The sequence below is a fragment of the Pteropus alecto genome, unplaced genomic scaffold (assembly GCF_000325575.1).
Source record: "Pteropus alecto unplaced genomic scaffold, ASM32557v1 scaffold75, whole genome shotgun sequence".
NCBI classification, from domain to species: Eukaryota; Metazoa; Chordata; class Mammalia; order Chiroptera; family Pteropodidae; genus Pteropus; species Pteropus alecto.
This window is the reverse complement of record NW_006440638.1, coordinates 13565179-13583974: the sequence shown is the minus strand read 5'-3', so window position 1 is coordinate 13583974 and position 18796 is coordinate 13565179.

Genomic DNA, 18796 nt, shown 5'->3' with positions numbered 1-18796 from the left:
AATCGAACAGAGGGGGGCCTGAATTCTAGGATTAAATGCTAATGGTTTACCTAGTAGACAATGAAGCATGGGAGGTTTTGAGCAAGGGAGTCCTAACAATGTATTATTTTGAGAGAAAAAAGCAATAACACAAATGTGGTAGGTTTCTGTGTCAGTACCTACAGTTTCACGTGCATGCTCTCATTTCATCCTTCCAACAACCCCATGAGGTATGAATGTAAGCCTTACTTTACAGAAGAAACTGAAGCTTAGAGAAGGTCACACAGCTTTTTTTTTTTTTTATGTTTAAAATCTTTAATTCAAATGTGAAAACCATTTGTGGGGCCTGAGACTTGTTCTTTTAAAAACAAGAATGGAGGAATGCAACAAAATGACCTTTCCATTTATTTCTTCATGGAAAGGATAGATCATAGGGCTGTAACAGACCCATTTGGTCACACTCCTTTTCTCCCACTACCAATAGTCTTATATCCATTCCATAATCTTAATTCACATTCCTGAATGAAGATTTACAGTTCAGCTTTGCATATGTAACCATTTAAAAATACTTTGCACTGGCTTGCTTCTTATAATGCCAAACAAATCAAATCAGGAAACTACTTCAATATGCATTTCTAGTGGTAGACCTGGACTCAAACTCAGACAGTCCAGCTTCGGAATCCATACTCTTAGCCACGAGCACAGTGTTTCTCCAACTTTTCTGAACTGAGCTGCAGAGTCAGAAATGTAAATTACATCATGACCCAGGACACGTATAAAAGTGCTAGGAAATAGTATTGAACTCTGTCATGTACTCTTTTTTTTTCTATTTTATTTTTTTTATGCTCTGCGATTTCATAAAGTTTTTAGTTAATGGCTCACTAAATTGACATCGTATCCCACTAATGTTTGGGTTACAACCCATAGTTTGAAAAACACTGCATAAGAACAAACTGCTTTGCAAAGAAAAAGCCAACCAATGTGAAATAGCAAGAGTATAAGACAGGACAGATGGAATTTAAGCACCTAACTGTTGGGAGCAGGAAAGTGTTATGGTCAGGGATTTGGAAAGAGGAGAGAGGAGAGAGAGGAGAGAACTGTGAGGGTTCCAATCACCACTGAAAACTTCCAAGGACAGGGGGAAGACAATAGTTCTAAGTCTTAAGAATAAATAGAATTTAGAGAAAAAAATCAGGGAAGGACATATTTACGAAACACTCTAACAATCTCCAGGCCCTGAGAGATTAAAGTCAGAACTATTAAATCTTAGTATTATCATCTGTTAAGTGGGGTAATAACTGTCTTTACTGGAAATGGTTACTATGAAGTTAGAAGGAAATAATGCATGTATTGTGCTTTGCACATAATTGCTGTGCATCGGATATATAATGAGAACCACATAAATAATTTAACATTTTCTAGTCGCACCATGTAAAAAAATAAAAACAGGTGAGATTAATTTCAGTGTATTTTATCCAACCTAATATATCTAAAATAATGTCATTTCAATATGTAATCTCTATAAAATTATTAATGGGGTATTTTACATTGTTTTTTCATATTATATCTTTGAAATTCAGTGTATACAGTTATACTTATAGCACATCTCAATTTTTAAAAAAAAATTATTTTTAAAAATTAAAAAATTTTAATGACAGTCAATATACAACGTTATATTATAATATTGTCTTATATTATAATATTATGTTAGTTTCAGGTGTATAACATAGTGATTAGCCATTTATATAACTTATGAAGTGATCACACCCTGATGTAACATCTCAATTTTGATGAGCCACATTTCAGGGCTTGAATTGCCACACATAGCTAGTGGCTGCCCTAATGGACAGTGTGGGCCTGCGCATAAGTGTTTCGAACATATTATTATTGTTATCATCATTGTCATCGTTATTCAGCCTTGAGAAAAGGATCAAGGGCTGTTTTGCAGGGCGGTGGCTGTGAGGAGTAGAGCAGAGGAACATCTAGTTTTCCTGTCTTCTGAGTGCCTGCTTGCTGAGATTTCAGTGCCCCGAGGCCTCAAGCCTGCTAAGCCCGTGGATACTAGCGTGTGGACAGTGGGGGTGCTTGGCATGATGCACAGACTGTCAGTGTTTATAATATGGCCGTGTTTATACTTTTGTTTCTGGTATGAATTAATAGTTTACTTATGATATTTAATAAAAACCAGATATCACCTTATCAACATTTAAACAAAAACTGTGCTATTCATTTTAAGAATTCTGCTGAAATTGTGGGATTCAGAGGGTGGGGGTGGGCAGGCAGCCTTCAGGGTCATGTGCCATATGGTCTTTGGGCCTCAACGTTGTTCAGGTAGGTCTCTGGTGGGTCACTATTGAAGATGGGATAATGGAGTTGGGCTGTGGGATCAGGGCCTTAGCTGGGTAGAGAAAGCAAGAATGCCTGTCAGTGTGCATGCCCAAAGCAGCTAATGCTAGTATACAGTTGGGGTGAGGGCTTGCTAGGTCCTAAGCACTTTATAAGCATGATCCTATCTGTTCCTTCCAGCTCCAGTATGAGCTACTCATTTTACAGAGGAGAAAACCACAGCTCAGAGAAGTTAGACTGCTTTCCCAGTTCCACAGTGGATGAGCCTGGCCTCTCCCCAAGGTGTCTGCTCCAGAGTCTGTGCTCTTGACCACTTTGCTATCCTGGAACTTCTTTTCCTGACCTTCCTCACCAGAACCACATTCTGCTTAGCAGTTTTTTTCAGATTAGGAAGCTGATTACTGAGTTTGGCTATTAAGTCTGGTCAAACTCTTTTCTTCTTCGTGAGGGAAAACTACTTTCACAAGTGACATGAACAGGTCTCAGTGCAGTGTTGGGTCCAGATTTCCCAGTTCTCAGGGTGGAGTGAGATAGAAGTGGGGTTCCAGCTTCTCCTTTTTCTGCCAAAGGCCAGCAGCATAGCTGTTAGGAGAAATGTGCTATTCTTTTTCATTTTCAGGATGTGGCTGTCAATTCGCTCGCTCTGCCCTAGCCACACTCTTCTCCCTTTAATTTCTTGAATTTGCCAAACTCTTCCCTGTTTTAGGGCTTTTAAGCTAGCTCTCTTTTCTCAGGTATCTGTTGAGAATGTTCCCTCCTCAGAGTTGCCTTTCCTGACCACCCCAGTAGCTCTCTGTCATTGCGCTCTGTTTAGTTCTTGCCAGTTATCACATACCCATTTGTTGGTTTACTCGTTGACTGTCCGACTCCCTCAGAATATTAGCTCTATAAAAGGGCTTGTTTATAACCCACCCCCCTATACCTCAGCCTCTATGCTTACACTGTGCATGGCCTCTCAGTAAATATTTCTTGCACAAATGAATAAATTCAGATAGTGATCTTTTAAGATTCATGCCTACTGTGGGAGCTTGGGTAAATTCCTTCCCTTTCTGGGTCTCAGTTGTCTCATCTGTGAAATGGCCTCGAGATGACCTCTAACTTCCTTCCAGCTCTGAAATTCCACAGCTCTCTGATCTGACACTGGAAACTGCTGAGCCCCACCCCACTCAGTTATTTTGCCTTTATTATCGCGGAGTACTTCTTTAGAAAAGGGAGTGGGGTTGTTCTAGTAGGACCTTAATTCCTTTTTTGAGCATTTGGGCAATTTTCCAATTCTTGTAATTGTGTTAGAAACCGGCAAAGTTAACCGAGTTATTGATTCTGGAGTTTCGAGTCTCTGCTGGCGAGACCAAACCCACAAGCTGGCAGGTTGGTATTCTTTTTTCTTTCTTTCTTTCTTTCTTCCTTTTTCTTGTAATGTTGTGAGATTACAGACCAGTTCCTGAATCAACAATTCTTTCACTCTATAATGAAGTTGTATTTTTAAATTTTGCTTTTGACTTTAATTGCAGCCAGGCATGAAACAAGAGAATGAGGGTGCCGTTCCAGCTGAGTGCACATTCAAAATCATTCAAACTCTGCTTGGAAGAGAAGAGGAAAATTAATAATGAGAACAAACAGGCCTTTGGAACCAGCGTCCCTCTCCCTCCTCCCTTCTTTGTAAAATGGAATCCTTCTCCTAACAGAGTAAACGGAAAAAACACCAGGTCAAACGTACTGAAGGAGGTACTAGCAGAATTGGATCTTTTCCTTTATGTAGACCCAAATAAAGTGAAGACGGAACTATGTATGTGATAAAACCAAATAATTCAATATTCATTCATTCACTCTTTCATCAAACAAATGTTTATTGATCACCTATTCTGTGCCAGACTTCGAGCTGGGCATGGGGATAAAACAATGAATAAGACAGACAAAATTCCTATCTAATACAATAGTATTATTCATAATAATAATAATAATAATAATAATTGTTATCCATACTTACTATGTGCTTGACAGAATACAAGGGCTTTTAACGAATTTTCTCATATAATTCTCGCAATATCTTTAAGAAGCAGGTACTATTATGAGTCTAATTTTAGGGGAAAAAAACTGAGGCACAGGAAATAAAATGAGTTGTTTAGGATCATATGTTTGGAAAGTAGAACAGCAGAGATGGCTTTGGAGACCGAGCTCTTAAGCAATGACATTTAGAGTCTAGTGGAGCAAGTAGGTGAATAAATAGGTGGTTCTAAGAAGGTTTGAGAAGTGATAAGATCAGAGACACAGAGAGAAGGTGGGCTGGAGAGGCAGAGGAAGAATTTGTGCAAGGTGGGATGTTTAAGCCAAGATCTGAAAAGTGAGAAAGGATAACCAGGCAAAGATTATGGGGCATTTAGAAGAGCTAAAAATATCTCAGGTGGGAGAGAAGTGGAGGAATGGCACAGGAGAGGAATGGGAGATGAGTCTGGCAGGGTGGACAGATCAGGAAGGGTCTGGGAGGCCAGGCTAAAACCTTTGCGTCTTGGTGATAATGAGAAGGCCCTGAAGTAGCACCATGAGATTCACATCTTGGAAAGGCCATGTCAAATTGCTCTGTGCACGGAACAGATGGGAGCGTTGGAAATAAAGAGACAAATTAGATTCAGGGGAAAGGTCATGGTGGTCTGACTTGAGGCTGGGGAAAAGGCGAAGAAATGTAGTGTATCGGTTTAAGAGCATTTAGGATGTGGAAATTACAGGACTTGATGATAACTCAAATCTCAGTTCTTTAAATCAGGCAGAAGACTTAACTTTGGTTGCCTGTGATAACGGATAATTTCATTTTGCTTTGAGCTGTACAGACAGAGTTACATATGAGAACACTAGAGAGCTCTCTGCCTTGTGAGGTCATCCTTTCTCAAAGGCCCAACTGAAACTGGTATGAAGAATATAACTTCCGTGTTACAGACTCTGCCATTGTTCTTTATTCTGTTTTTAAAGTTCTTCATATGAATTCCTCTGCTAATTTATAACCAGGATCTAGTGGTTTTCCTTTTAACTGGTAGTTGAAAGTAATTTAATCCACTATGTTTTACTTTTGCCTCGGCTCCTAAGAAGTTCAGGATGAATTTTTATTCTCAAAATAAATATATTAGCCTAAAGGCTTAACCGATATGTTTTCCCTTTTTAAAATTTAATTTCTATTATTTTATACATGTGTCTTTCTTATAGTCATAGGTGGCTTCCAATACTGTTTGGAAGAAGTGGTGTATAAAATAAGTACAAATTACCCGTCTGAGAGTGAGGTCACAAGATCTAGCTTCTAAACCAACTCCTTCCTCATTTGTTACAGTAGGGGTCCTCAACCCCAGTCCATGGCCTGTTAGCTGCACTGGGCCGCACAACAGGAGGTGAGCGGAGGGTGAGCGAGTGAAGCTTTATCTGTATTTGCAGCTGCTCCCCAGCACTGGCCCCACTCTATTGGACCCACTCTTTTGTGTTAGGGAATCATCTTCACGAGACCCTTGAGAAGCACACATACATTGCTTTAGAGGGTAACTTTTCTGTACTTATTCATAAACCAGAAGCAATTAGTTTATTGAATGTAATGTCTGCCACTTAGCAGGGTGTAAGACTTAGAAGGGATGAGAAATGAGACATGGAAGTTTTGGTGGAGACTTGGAGGCTAGGGACACTTTGGAGGGTAGAGTATTGTGAAGTAGCCTCAGGACAAACCTGAGTGGGAGGCCATGGAAGTACTGCTCAGATCACCTCAAAGGAGGACAAAGGTCATTGTCAGAAGCTGCAAGCCTAAAATCTGAGGAAAGCGGGCTGGAGTGTGTGCCATTTCAGCCTTGTGTTTTGTCATTGTGTTGACACAGGCCTACCAAGCCATACTTCTGACTGACTTGAAGAGCAAACTCAAATACCATGATTAGGTGCCTACCCAAGTGGAATAATGTTTAAAGGGCTTGGAAAGAGAGTCCCACTTTCTCTTGTCTACAAACCTTTATTTTACTTCCAATATTTGCGGTTCATTCATTGTATCAAGTCATTGACACTTTAGAAAGTCTCTGCTAAAATGTGAATACCTCTGAGTGGTGTCATACAAGGATGAAATCATGGGCCTTTGAGCTGGAAGGGATCTTGGAAATAATTGACAGCAACCCTCATGTATGTGATAACTGGGGAACCTTAACCACAGAGAGTTAAACTAATCAGACCAAAGTCATTAAGCCAGTTAGTGTCAAAACTTAGATTAGAATACAGGTCTCTGACCTCTATAGAAGCTCTTTCCATATCACATGATTAGAGGCCAGTTTACATCCAATTCTTTCTAAAGTAACAGCTAAATAAAAGGAAACTTGAGATCCAGGATGAGAATGTTTTAATATGGAGAAGAAAGATCAATGGTACCAATGTAGACTCATTTATGGAGACCTGAACCATTTTTGAGAACATACATTGTGTCTGTGTAGAATTGTCCTTTAGGTACCCCACATGATTCTGGTCATACCATCAGTCTAAGAGCCTAAGTTGCCCCCCATCTCCATGTATATAGGAGAGAGAACATAACTAAGCTTGGTCAATCATAGTTCTCCATGCCTATTTTGTAGATATTGGTAAAAGCAAGAGGTGGGTTCCAGATCTAATCAGAGTCTCTCCATGAAATGAGATTTATGGAAGTTTTGCTTTTTCTGTAAAGATTGTTTGGCCTGGAACTTCAAGAGGCCATCTTTGTCATGGCATTTGTGAGCCTGCCTGAGTATGAAGCCAACACACAAGACAGCAGAACACAAAACAAGAAAGAATGAGCAAGAATGAGAGGAAGGTAGGAAGAAACAGATTGAAAAAGAGATTAAGAGATTTTGAGATGGAGAATAGAAGAACAAGCAAGCATCTGGAAGAAATAATTTAAGTAACTGGATCCAGCTACGCCTGAAGCCAGATGCACTTCAGAACTTTTCAGTTTATGAGAGCCAGTAAGTACTTTTTATTTTTTTCTGTTTAAACCAGTTCAAGTTGAGGTTCTCATACTTTCAACTGTAAAGATCCTGTTTATAAGCTTTTTATATAAATTATCCCACTTGATTTTCTCAAACACCCTGTGTGATAGATATTATTATGATCACTATTTTATGAATGTGAAAACTGAGGCTCAGGGATGTTTAATGATTGGCCTAGGTTATAGAGCTTTATGAAAACAGCCTGTGTTACTCTTTATAAGACCCTTTCTTTTTATCTGTGAAACCCTTGCTGTTCAAGGATTTAGGCTGAAAGGCCTGGACACCAGCTTTTCCTTTTGTGGTGAGGTAGGGGGCTAGCCGGCCTTGCTGCTGACTGTCCTTCCTAATCTGGTGTGTTCACGCATCATTAGCTGCTAAGATAATGCTAAGTAGATAACTACACTTGGCCACCTGAAGTGGATTATTTGAATCACTGTGACTGGGCATGGTAAGCTCACTTAACAGTCAGAGGCAGGCTTGTGTCCAGCTTTATGTGGGTGCACGCTCTGCCAGTGCCCAGGCTGCTGCGGCCTCCTCTAGCACCACAGCAAGCCTTGGTGGGAAGCACAACCATGAGCCATTCTCCTTTGAGGTCAGCATGTGGTGCAGCCGGAAGCCTGTGGTCAGCATGTGGCAACTCAAATAATATGCTTCATCAGTGTGAGAAAGCCACAATATAGCATGGAGGAAACAGTTCACCAGAACTTTCTACCTCATGTCTGCTGGGCAAGATGGCCACTGCAGCTGGGATTTGAGCATTGCCTGAGTTCACTGACACATATCCCCTAGAGAATCGTGTTAAAAGACAGGTGGGCTGTGACAAAGGAGAACTATAAACACAAGCTTGAAAGGCCTGACTCTCCCTGTCTGGTTTATTTCCCCCAGCTTTGGGGCTGGATAAGGACACACAGACATATCCTTCTACTTCTAAGGCTTCTTTCTATCTGTTCCCTCAGAGGACATGCCAAGTTCTGCACCTCCCTAATGAAGACACCCAACCATGTGGGGTGTGACTGGATTGTTTTTTGGACCAATTCCTTGGATAACTTGGTGTGTCCGCCTCAGTTTTTCTTCCATGTTCCTGTGAGCCATATGGTCCAGCACCACAGGAAGAAAAGTCTGGGAGTTACCATTCCCTAACTTGTGAGCACATTTCACCTCTGATGTCTTTTTCCTGAGTGTATTTCAGCTTCGGTCTTCTGATTCTTTCCCATCTGGTTTCTATCTGACCTAAGCAGCTGTTTTTTCCATTTAAAATAACACACTTACCTCTTTCTTCTTTACATGCCATGTTTTCAGTTTTGAAATGCTTTTCATATGAATTGAAACAGATTTTTTTCTTCTTCTTCTTCTTCAAGAAAAGAGGTACCTGCATTTTGATTTGGGTATGTGTAAATTCTTTAAGCAGACCAACAGAACAATTGCAAGAGTGTCTTTGCTCCCCTGGCTAGGATCCATTCCACATATCCACTATCACTGTGCTCTGTGCACAAAAAGACATTATGCCTTGATTAATATTAGCAAAGCAGAGTATATATAACATGGTCAGTTGTGTATCATAAATATTTATGAAGAACCTAGGAACCTCTCTCATAATGCAGAGATGTGCCTAATAAGAGTTGAGCAGTGTGTGTTGGACGTTTTTGGAAAATGAAGAATAGATGAACTTTTATCCAAATGACAAAATGCAGCTCCCTACTCCGCCTCAATTTTAAAGATAGCTGCAAAGCCCTGGAATTTTCTCTGCTGACTGAAGAGTGAGGTTGAACACTGCCATTAGTGATGGAAGAATTTATTGAAGAATTTATTCTCATTTTAACTAATATATATACAATCTAGCCACACTATAGAGAACAGAATACAGGGAAAATTTTAAAAAGATTGAATTCAATATTTAAAACAGGACTGATTAAAAAAAAGGCAGGTGTAGTGTTCTGGGGTCAGAAGGAGAATCAAATCCTAACTCCACTATTTGTCAGCTTTGTGATCTGTATATCCCTAGATTCCCTTCTCTCTCAAGGTCTTTGCACATACTGTTCCCTCCATATGCAATACCATTCCCCCCGTTTTGCATGGTAGTTCTCTGCTTTGATGTCAGACTCCTCAGAGAAGCCTTCCATGACCACGCAGGCACGGCCATGTACCTCATTCGTTTCCTTTATTGCATGGAGCACCCACTCTTGTTATGTCTGTTTCCCCTTGTTTTCTATCTGTTTCACCCTCCGTAAGTCTTCATAATAGCTCTGGCCCTCCCCTCCCTTATTTACTTATTTACTTAGAATTAATAGATTTGATTTTCTTAAGTAGCTTTAGGTTTACAGAAAAATTGTGTAAAAAGCACAGAGTTCCCATATGCCATATACCCCATCTTGTCCCACCCCAAACCCCCTATTATTAACATCTTGCATTAATGTGGTACATTTTTTACAATCGATGAGCCAATGTTGATACATTATTAACTAAAGCTCATAGTTACATGAGTGTTCATTCTTGGTGTTGTACATTCTATGGGTATATCAAATGCTTAATGATCTGTATCCACCATTACGGTATCATACAGAATAGCTTCACTGCTCAAAAAGCTTCAACTATTCATCCATCCCTACCTTGATCACCAGGCAACCACTGGTATTTTTACTCTCTCCATGGGTTCCTCTTTTTCAGAATGTCATATAGGTGGAGTCATATAATATGTAGCTCTTTCAGATGGGCTTCTTCCACTTAGCAATTCTTTCCCCCATCTGATTTTTAGCCACTGTGTTCCAGAGTTTCTGACATAGGAAGTGCTGAGTAAATATTTATGGAATGAGCAAATGAATGATCCTTAAGTTGTCCTAATTTATAAAGTGGGTCTACTTTATAGAGTTGTGGGGATTCACAAAGGTCACACATGGGAAGGGCTTGCCAAGAGTATAGCCCCTGGTAAACTCTCAAAAGTGGTGCTTGCTATTTTTCATATTCTTGAGGCATAATCTAGGTCTTGGCGATGCTGGTGTGAGGATGGGGAGCATTTAGGGGCTGATAGTGTGTTTACGAAACCCAGGCTCTGCCAGGTAAAACTACAATTTCTCCACCAACCTATCTTAGAACAGCCATCCCCTAAAATTATGGAGCCCATAGAGGTCTTGGTGAGCTGCTATTTCGATGTCTCTGATCATTATTTTCAGTACAAAATATTTCCACTATTTGCAATTATCCTGAGAGATGCTTCTTTCAGAATGTTTCTGGGTCTCTATATTTGAAATGTTCTTATTTCTTTTCTCCTTCATGCTGTTCAGCAACTCCAGCTTTTTAAAAAGTAAATTTTCACATAGTGTTTCCAGTTCCACTTCCTATTGCTGTGGAGTGGAAATTCTGATGGCTTTTCCAGTGGGGACTTGATGAGACTGCCCTGGTTGTAAAAGTGTGGTCTGCACATGTGAAGTCTCTGTATTCTTAACCTCGTTAGTCTCTGAAAGCTCCAGGTTGCTGAAACTTCTGAAATGTGAAATGTGAAAAGCATTTCACAAGAGCACCTATTCCTGGATTATTTAAAATGCTTTTGAGAAATGGAATATTTCTGTGGCCCTTTTAGGCCAAGATGGAAATTGTGTCTTCAATTACTATGTTTTGTCTATCTAATGCCATACATCTGGATACTTAGGAATGGCCAGGTGACTTTTGCATAAGTGCTCTGACATCTTCTGGAATGTTAGAATCATTGCTTTATAAAAATAAAGTGCAACTTTTTAGATTTTTGAAATGGCTTGTGTCAGAATTGGTTACAAAAAAAAGCCTTTGTCATTTTAATTGGAGGAAAAAAATCCATCTTTTTGTTCTGGAAAGAAGAAAGTGCTATGTCAAAATTAACAGGATAAGAAATTTTAAAACAAGTGTCCTTCATGGGACAATCTTATAATCTTCACAGTCTGCTAGTTCTAATGATTTAAAACCCCAATTTTGCAACTTTAGACATAAATGAGATTTCTTCTTGGGACTTGGACTGCTTGAAGATCAGATGAAACCCAAAGGTGAGACCAGCTGCCTGTAGGTGAGAGCGGGGGTTATCAAATACTGTTGCATGGAGGTATCACTTGGGTGCTGGGCGCTTATTAGAAATTTTCCCACCCCACCAAGATCTGACTTAATTGCCTGGAGTCTGAGATGAGGTAAAAAAAGTCTTCATGCACATGAGACCTGGAAATTTACTGGATTAGTGTTGTTTAAATTAATATTACAGAATGTTGTCCTAAGAATTTTGCATACATTCACTTATTTAATCCTTACAACAACCCTAGGAGGAGACAAAGGAATTATGCGTCTCCTCTAAGATCACAGAGACCCAGCTGGCTGGAGCAGAGATGTGGTTCAAACTCTGGTCAGTCTGGTGCCAGAGTCCAAACTTTTAGCTACTATGTTATATGGCCTCTCACGTGTTTCATTGCTTCCTTACTCGAATCTGAATGATAGATATTTTTCACTGTTTGTCGAAACAAAAATTTGTATCTATCTGTGCAACTAGTTTAGCTACATTGAATAGAGCGATCAGTTGATTTCATCAAGATGACCATGCATATAGATTTAGGACCACTTAAAAAGAAATGGTTATGCCCATTAGAATGGCTAATAAGTACTGGTAAGGACGTGGAGACACTAGAACTCTGGTGCATTGCTGGTGAAAATGTAAAATGGTATAGCTACCCTAAAAGATAGTTTAGCAGTTCCTCAAAAAGTTAAACAGAATTGTCAGATGATGCCAGCAATTTCACTCCTAGGTATACATCCAAAAGAATTGAAAGCAGGGACTTGAACACATTTTTACACACCAACATTTACATCAGTGTTATTCACAATAGCTTAAAGGTAGAAACAACCCAAATGTCTACCAATGGGTGAATAGATAAACTAAATGTGGCATATCTAGACAATGGAATAGTATTCAGCCATAAAAAGAAAAAGGAGATTCTGACACATGCTACAATGTGAATAAACTTTGAAAAGGTATGCTAAGTTAAATAAGCTAGGCTCAAAAGAATAAATATTGTATGATTCCACTCATATGAGGTAATTGGAATAGGCAAATTTGTACAGAAAAAAAGAAATGAGGTTATCAGAAGCTTGGGCAGGGGAAGAGGGTAATGGGAAATTATTATTTAATACGTACAGAATTTCCGTACGGGATGATGAAAAAGTTCTGAAAATATAGATAGTGGTGATGGTGGCACACATTGTGAAATTTAGCCATTATACATTAAAGTGTACACTTAAAATGGCTAAATTTTGTTATGTATACTTTACCACAATAAAAAAGGAAAGAAAGAAAGGAAAAAGGAAGACCACCTGCCAAATGAAAAGAAATAGTGAGGCAAAGGGACTTTGGATTTGATTCAGATTCTTATCTCAGCTCTTGGCATCTTATCTAGATAATTGTCCTCATTGTTATCTATTTCAATGTGTGCATAGGCACAGCTGGGATAACTTTAGAGAGACAGCACTGAAATCCATCAAATATTTATATTCCTGTATAGAATAAAAGTGCTATTAATGTTAAAAAAACATAAAAATGATTTTTAAACATTAAATTTCTAACAAGTCCTAAACAATATAATACACTAAGATGACAGAAGTCTCTCTGATTCTTGTAGGGGGTGGTTACCACAGTGTTATTATGATTATGGTGTGTGTTGTAATGGCTCATTCATAAACACAAGGATCCATGTTATTGGCTTATCCCAGGCACGTGTTATTAGAAACAGAATATGCAGTCTTGACCTCCAAAATGGTGAATCGTTGCCAACTTAACTGAAAGAACAACTTGTAGATTGTATCCAGCTAAGGGCTGTGGTTTGAGCAAAGACAAACATTACACAAAACTGAGTTTGCTGTTCAGTCCTACAGGGGATGGGTAAAGTTCACAGCATTCGGTTCAACATGTGTGACCAGATATGGACACTGAAGAATTAACATGGGCCAGACAATGGAATTTACTGTGCATGAGTACCAAATTCATCATAAGCTATGATATTCAGAAGATAGACTTCATGACTCAGGAACGAAGGAATGGCCTTTGATAAAGAGAATGGTCACACTTGAGAAAGATCCAAATTATATTCTGGTAGTACTACTATGAGGGATAATAAAGCTTAGGCTGAATTCTAATAAGTACTTGCTACTGTATAGTAGATAAATAAATCATAGTGTTTCTACCTTCATACATAGGGCACTTGTAGAGTTTTTTTCAATAATTCAGCTGAAGGAGCAATGTGATCATCTTTGTCAGTTTATGACTTCTTAATGCTAGAGTCAACATCTAGACAGCCAGTATCTGCCAATCAACAGAATGAATTAAAAAAAAAAATGATGAGAACAGGTAATCAGCATAATTTAGGAAATCCTTCTCCCCCCAAAACAAACAAACAAACAGACAGACAGATAGACAACCTTATACATAAGTGTGCATTACTTTATTTGGTTAATTAAATGGACAAATCAAAAGCTGATCTTTACTTTTGCTCTGTAGTTGTGCCTGTGATCTGTCTGTTCAGGATATAGGGACAGTGAAATAATATTGATTTTTCAAATCTCTCAAACTAGTCATGTCTCTCTAAACACCACCCTAATGCAAGCCACCCTCAACTTTCACCTGGGCTACTGCAGTAGCCTCCTAGCTGGTCTCCCCAGATCTAACCTCGCCCCCCTCAAGTTTTCAGTCCCCAAACTGAGCGGTCTCTTTAAAATGGAGATCTCATCATTTCACTTCCCTACTTAGTACCATCAAATAGTACCTCATTCATTATCCTTAAGAAGCTTTAAATATTTATTAGGCCCTGCTGGACTTAGTTATTTAGGAGCATTTGGGTGCCTGGTCCTGCCCTTGACTTGTACCTCACTCCCTACTCCTCCATCCTGATTGCAACAGTCACACCAGCCTTCTTCCAGTTTTCTGAACTCACTTAACACTTTCCAGCCTCAGAGACTTTGCCAATGCTACTTCTTCTTCCTGGAATATCTTTGCCATTAGTTTTGACTTGGCTTACTCTTACTTAACATTTCTACTTTACACGCATGTTCTCAGAGCGACCTTTCTGGGACACTCTATCTCAATCAGATCCTCTGTGTGCTCTCTGCCCTTCTCTCAGATCTCTTTCCTCTAAAGCACTTATTGTAGTTGGTAACTATAGATTTGTCTGAGTGATAATACACTTAAGGTCAGCTGTCCATTGCACTATAAGCATTAAAAAGGGCAATGTGTATCTTATTCATTAATGCAGGTTCAGAATGTAGCAGGTAGGTAACCTGGTACATAGCAGTTCCTCAATAAACACTTCTTGAATGAGAAATATTTAATCATAACATGTTCACTGAAGTAAGAAAGAAGATGTAGGTGGAGACCTCTTATAAACAAACCACATGCATTTTTTAGGACTCTGAGTTAGTTTTATTAGTGTTCAAATGCCTTGTTAAATTCTAAAATCATGACAATGAGGGGAAATATGATTAATCATTTAACCTTCATTTATATTTAATATGACTTTCCGAAAAAGATGGGGAGCTATGCCAGCCTCGTAAATAGATTTATAAAATTTGCACAGTCAAAATGCAACAAAGCAATTCCATCATTTTCCCCCTTTCCTGCTTTTGTTATTCTTTAACTTATCGTGACTAAGAATCAGTCCAGTACTTGGCAACAGGAGGTGTGAAAATGAACTGAGGACACAAGCAACAGTTGAGATGGAATACCTCAGAACTCCCATCGGGCGCACGGTCTCAGGAAAGCCAACTCAAGAAGTGCAGCAAAGAGAGACAGAGGTAATAAATGTCTTTATAACCACTGCTTAATGCTTTTAGATCCACTTTGAGCAAGGCAGCCAGGACTGTTTTAAAAAATGATCCACTTTATTCTTAAAGATCTCTAAGAGAAAGAAATGCCACAATCTCCATAGGGATGAGGTAAAGATTAAATCAGATAATCCAAGGAAAGGATTTAGCAAAGTAGTCATCACACAGCGAGCGCTCAATCACACTGTCTGCGAGGATTTTTAGTATTCAACAATGCCGAGAGAACCGTTTTCAAATACTTAGTCTTGGAATCTATACTGATTATCTTAGAACTCTTGTGGCCAAAAAGTTTTTGGTAAATCAAACCTGAATTCCTCTTCCTGTTATTCAACAGTCTTTTGTACCTTTTAATATTTCCTCTGCTTTTCTTAAAACATGAAATTAAAAAGTAACACATAACAATTTCATGATAACTATATCTAAAAGAGTTGGGGTGAATTGTTGGATCTTAGCAATTAGCCAAATAGCTAAGCCTAGATTTTTCCCGCCTTTCTCTCCCAGCCCTCCTTGTTTGGGTAATCGTATCAATTCTACACTTCATTTTGCGTGTATCCCGAGTCTCAGCTGTGCAAAAAGGGGTGTCCTTTAATGGTTCCCTTTGAACAACTTTCCATCTAGGGAGGAAGAGGACCCCTCTTGTTCAAATACAAAGGAACCATCCATCCACTAAGACCTTTCTTCTCTGTTAAGTATCTCTTGAATTTCAAAGGAGGACTTGGAATTTCTCAGTCTCAATCTTAAACGGCAGCTCCAGAACTGCAGTTTATTTTCTTTGTCCCTTTAAGACCAGAAAACACTACAGGCAATGAAATAACTGTTCTTATTTTTCTTGGGTTCAAAATAAGACCAAATTCCAACCAGCTATGCTTACCATTTCATAGTAACCAAGCGGTTTTTGATAATCAGCTCAAGAATACACTTTCCTTGCAAATAAGGATATGGCTACTAGCAGCAACAGCTGTATTTTGCTAGTCAATCCTCATGTTAAAGATTTACGGTTTTAAATTCTGTCACTTGGTTTGCCAACTGTTCCTCTTCCTAGAGCTGCCCAGTTGTTTCTGAGGGGCCTTGAAGTGGTTTCTTAACTATTTAAACTCCCGCTGAATGACAATGCATCCTTAGAGTCAGACTGAAGAATGGAATTCCCTGTTTATATCCACAAGACTTCTCTCGCTCTCCTTCTTTTAAACATATGCAGAGTCACCGGAGAAACTGGAACCAGATTAAAAGAAATGCTGGCTTTTGAGGCGAGTTTGAAAAATGCAAAGCTGGGAGCCGGCTTCGTGCTAGTTCTCTCTCTCAACCCCTTTCCACGTTATGTGATTCATTTGCTCTAATCCATCACCGATTCATCATGCTCTTCCGTCAGAACCTTCAAAGCAAGCCCCACAGCTGCTTTTGCCATTTATCAGTGGGAAATAAAAGATAAAGGGGGGAAAGTAAGGAAAACATATCACCACGTTCCAGGGCCTGGGATAATGGGTGTGAAAAAAGGGTGGAGGGTAAGCTTATCTAATGAAACCCAGAGCCTTTCTAGGATGTGGTTCTTGAAGAAAGAATTGTAACTGAGAGCAAGACCAGCAGCCAGTCTGCAATAAAGCTGCAGGGATAAAGCCTGACAAAACCAAAAGTTTTAGTGGGAAACTACAGGAATGTGTACAAAATGATATCCACTCTAGAGGCATTTAATACTTACAAATATTTGTAGAAATTTGTTTTCTGTGACCAGTTTCTCAGCTTTCAGCTGTGCAGGATAGGCATTGGGGGTGGGAAGCACACATTTGACCTTAATGCCCTTCCTTGCAGACTGGGAAATGACTGATCTGGTAATTCACAGTTCCCATGTTTATAAAATACCTTGCAAGTCACCTGCTATTTAAACACATATAGTTATGTGTCAGTCCTGAATTGGTGATACACCAAGATTTGAGAATCAAAAAGTAAAGGCTTTGAATCAGTGATTTCACTTCAAGGAGTTCAGCTTATATATTTATAATCCATGTGAAATGCTACATAGAAAGGTGGATCTCTTTGTGAGCAGAAGCTAGAATCAGCCTAACTGTTCATCAATGATGGCGTAATATGTAGTTATTAAGAAGAATGAGGAAGGTAAACAAATTGTGTGAATATAAAGGAATATATTCCTCACTGTGGGAATAATCAGCCATTAAAAAGAACAAACTACTGATATGTGCACTGACATGGGTGAATCTCAAAAACAAAAGAGTACATACTGTATGATTCCATTTATGAGAAATTCTAGAATGGGCAAAGCTATTTTATGGTAGAAAAAGATCAATAGTTATCTCTGAGGATAGAAGAGTAGGAATTGACTCTCAAAGGGCACCAGGGAGGTTTCTGGGGTGATGTTAACACTCTGTATCTTGATAGGAGTTTAGGTTACATAAATGTATCCATTTGTCAAAATGCAGTGAATGTACATCTATGATTTGTGCGTTTGTTGAAACCCAGAATATGTACTTAAGATGTGTGTGTTTTGTTATATGTTTATTTTACATAAAACGAAAAAACTGTAAATGAATATCGAACTCTAGCTAATGACACACCTGCTGAAGTATTTAGGTGAAATGTATTGATGTCTTCAATTTACCTTGAAATGCATCAAAAAATAATATGGTTTGGTGGATGGAGAGAAGGATGGCAGATGGGGTAGATATTTGATAAAACCAGCACAATATAATGTTAATGGTAAAAACTAGCTGGTGAGCATTCACAGGTATTCACAGTGAAACTACTTAAACTTTGCTTTATTTTAAATGCTCATAAAGTGTCAGAGAAAAAAGAATGAGGAAGATTTTTATGTTCTGATACAGACTTATCTCCAGTTTTATTGTTAAGTGAAAAAGTAACAGTTATCATGGTATGCTACCAATTGTAGAAAAAAGAATAAATGCATATGAGTATTTGTTATGATACATATATAGCATCTCTGGAGGGAGACCTAGAAATGGGTTACCATAGAGGTAATAATCCTAGAAACAATTACCTTAGAGGAAGAGAGGCAGGTATGAGGGCGTATTTTTAAACTGTAAGGTAAATCATTTTATACCTTTGGATTTTGTATATGTGAATGAATTACAAAGAAAAAACCCCATAATAACAAAGCTATATGTCTGAGCTATCTCAAATATTTACAATTGATTTCCATTGCATAGCTGACACTTGGAAGTTATTTTCTTAACATCCATTCATTCACCCAATGTTCACTAATCTTTGCGTGTCAGGCATTGTGCCAGACCCTGGGGTTAGGATAAGGAACAAAAACCAGAGGTAATCCTTGCCCTCTGGAGCTTACTGACTGGGGCTGGGTTCCTGTCCCATAGTTTCTGTCCCAGGTTCTTGTCTCATGGGGTGGGATGGATTGTGGAGGGCACTCTGGGCAGGGAGAAGAGCTTGTGCAAAGGTTCTGCAGTGGGAGGGAGCATGGTGCTTCGAGTCCCCAAAAGAAGGCCAGGAAGGAGGGCATAGAGAGCACAGAGGGCTGACCTGAGGTAGACGAGGAGATACCACCAGCGGGAACCAAACATTCAGGACATTGATCTTTATCTTATTATTTAACATCATAACTTACTTTCTGAACATCCTTTGTTTGTCAAGATACATGTTTCTCTCTCTCTCTCTCCCTCTTTCTCTCTCTCTGTATTTGTCAATGTTTTTCACGT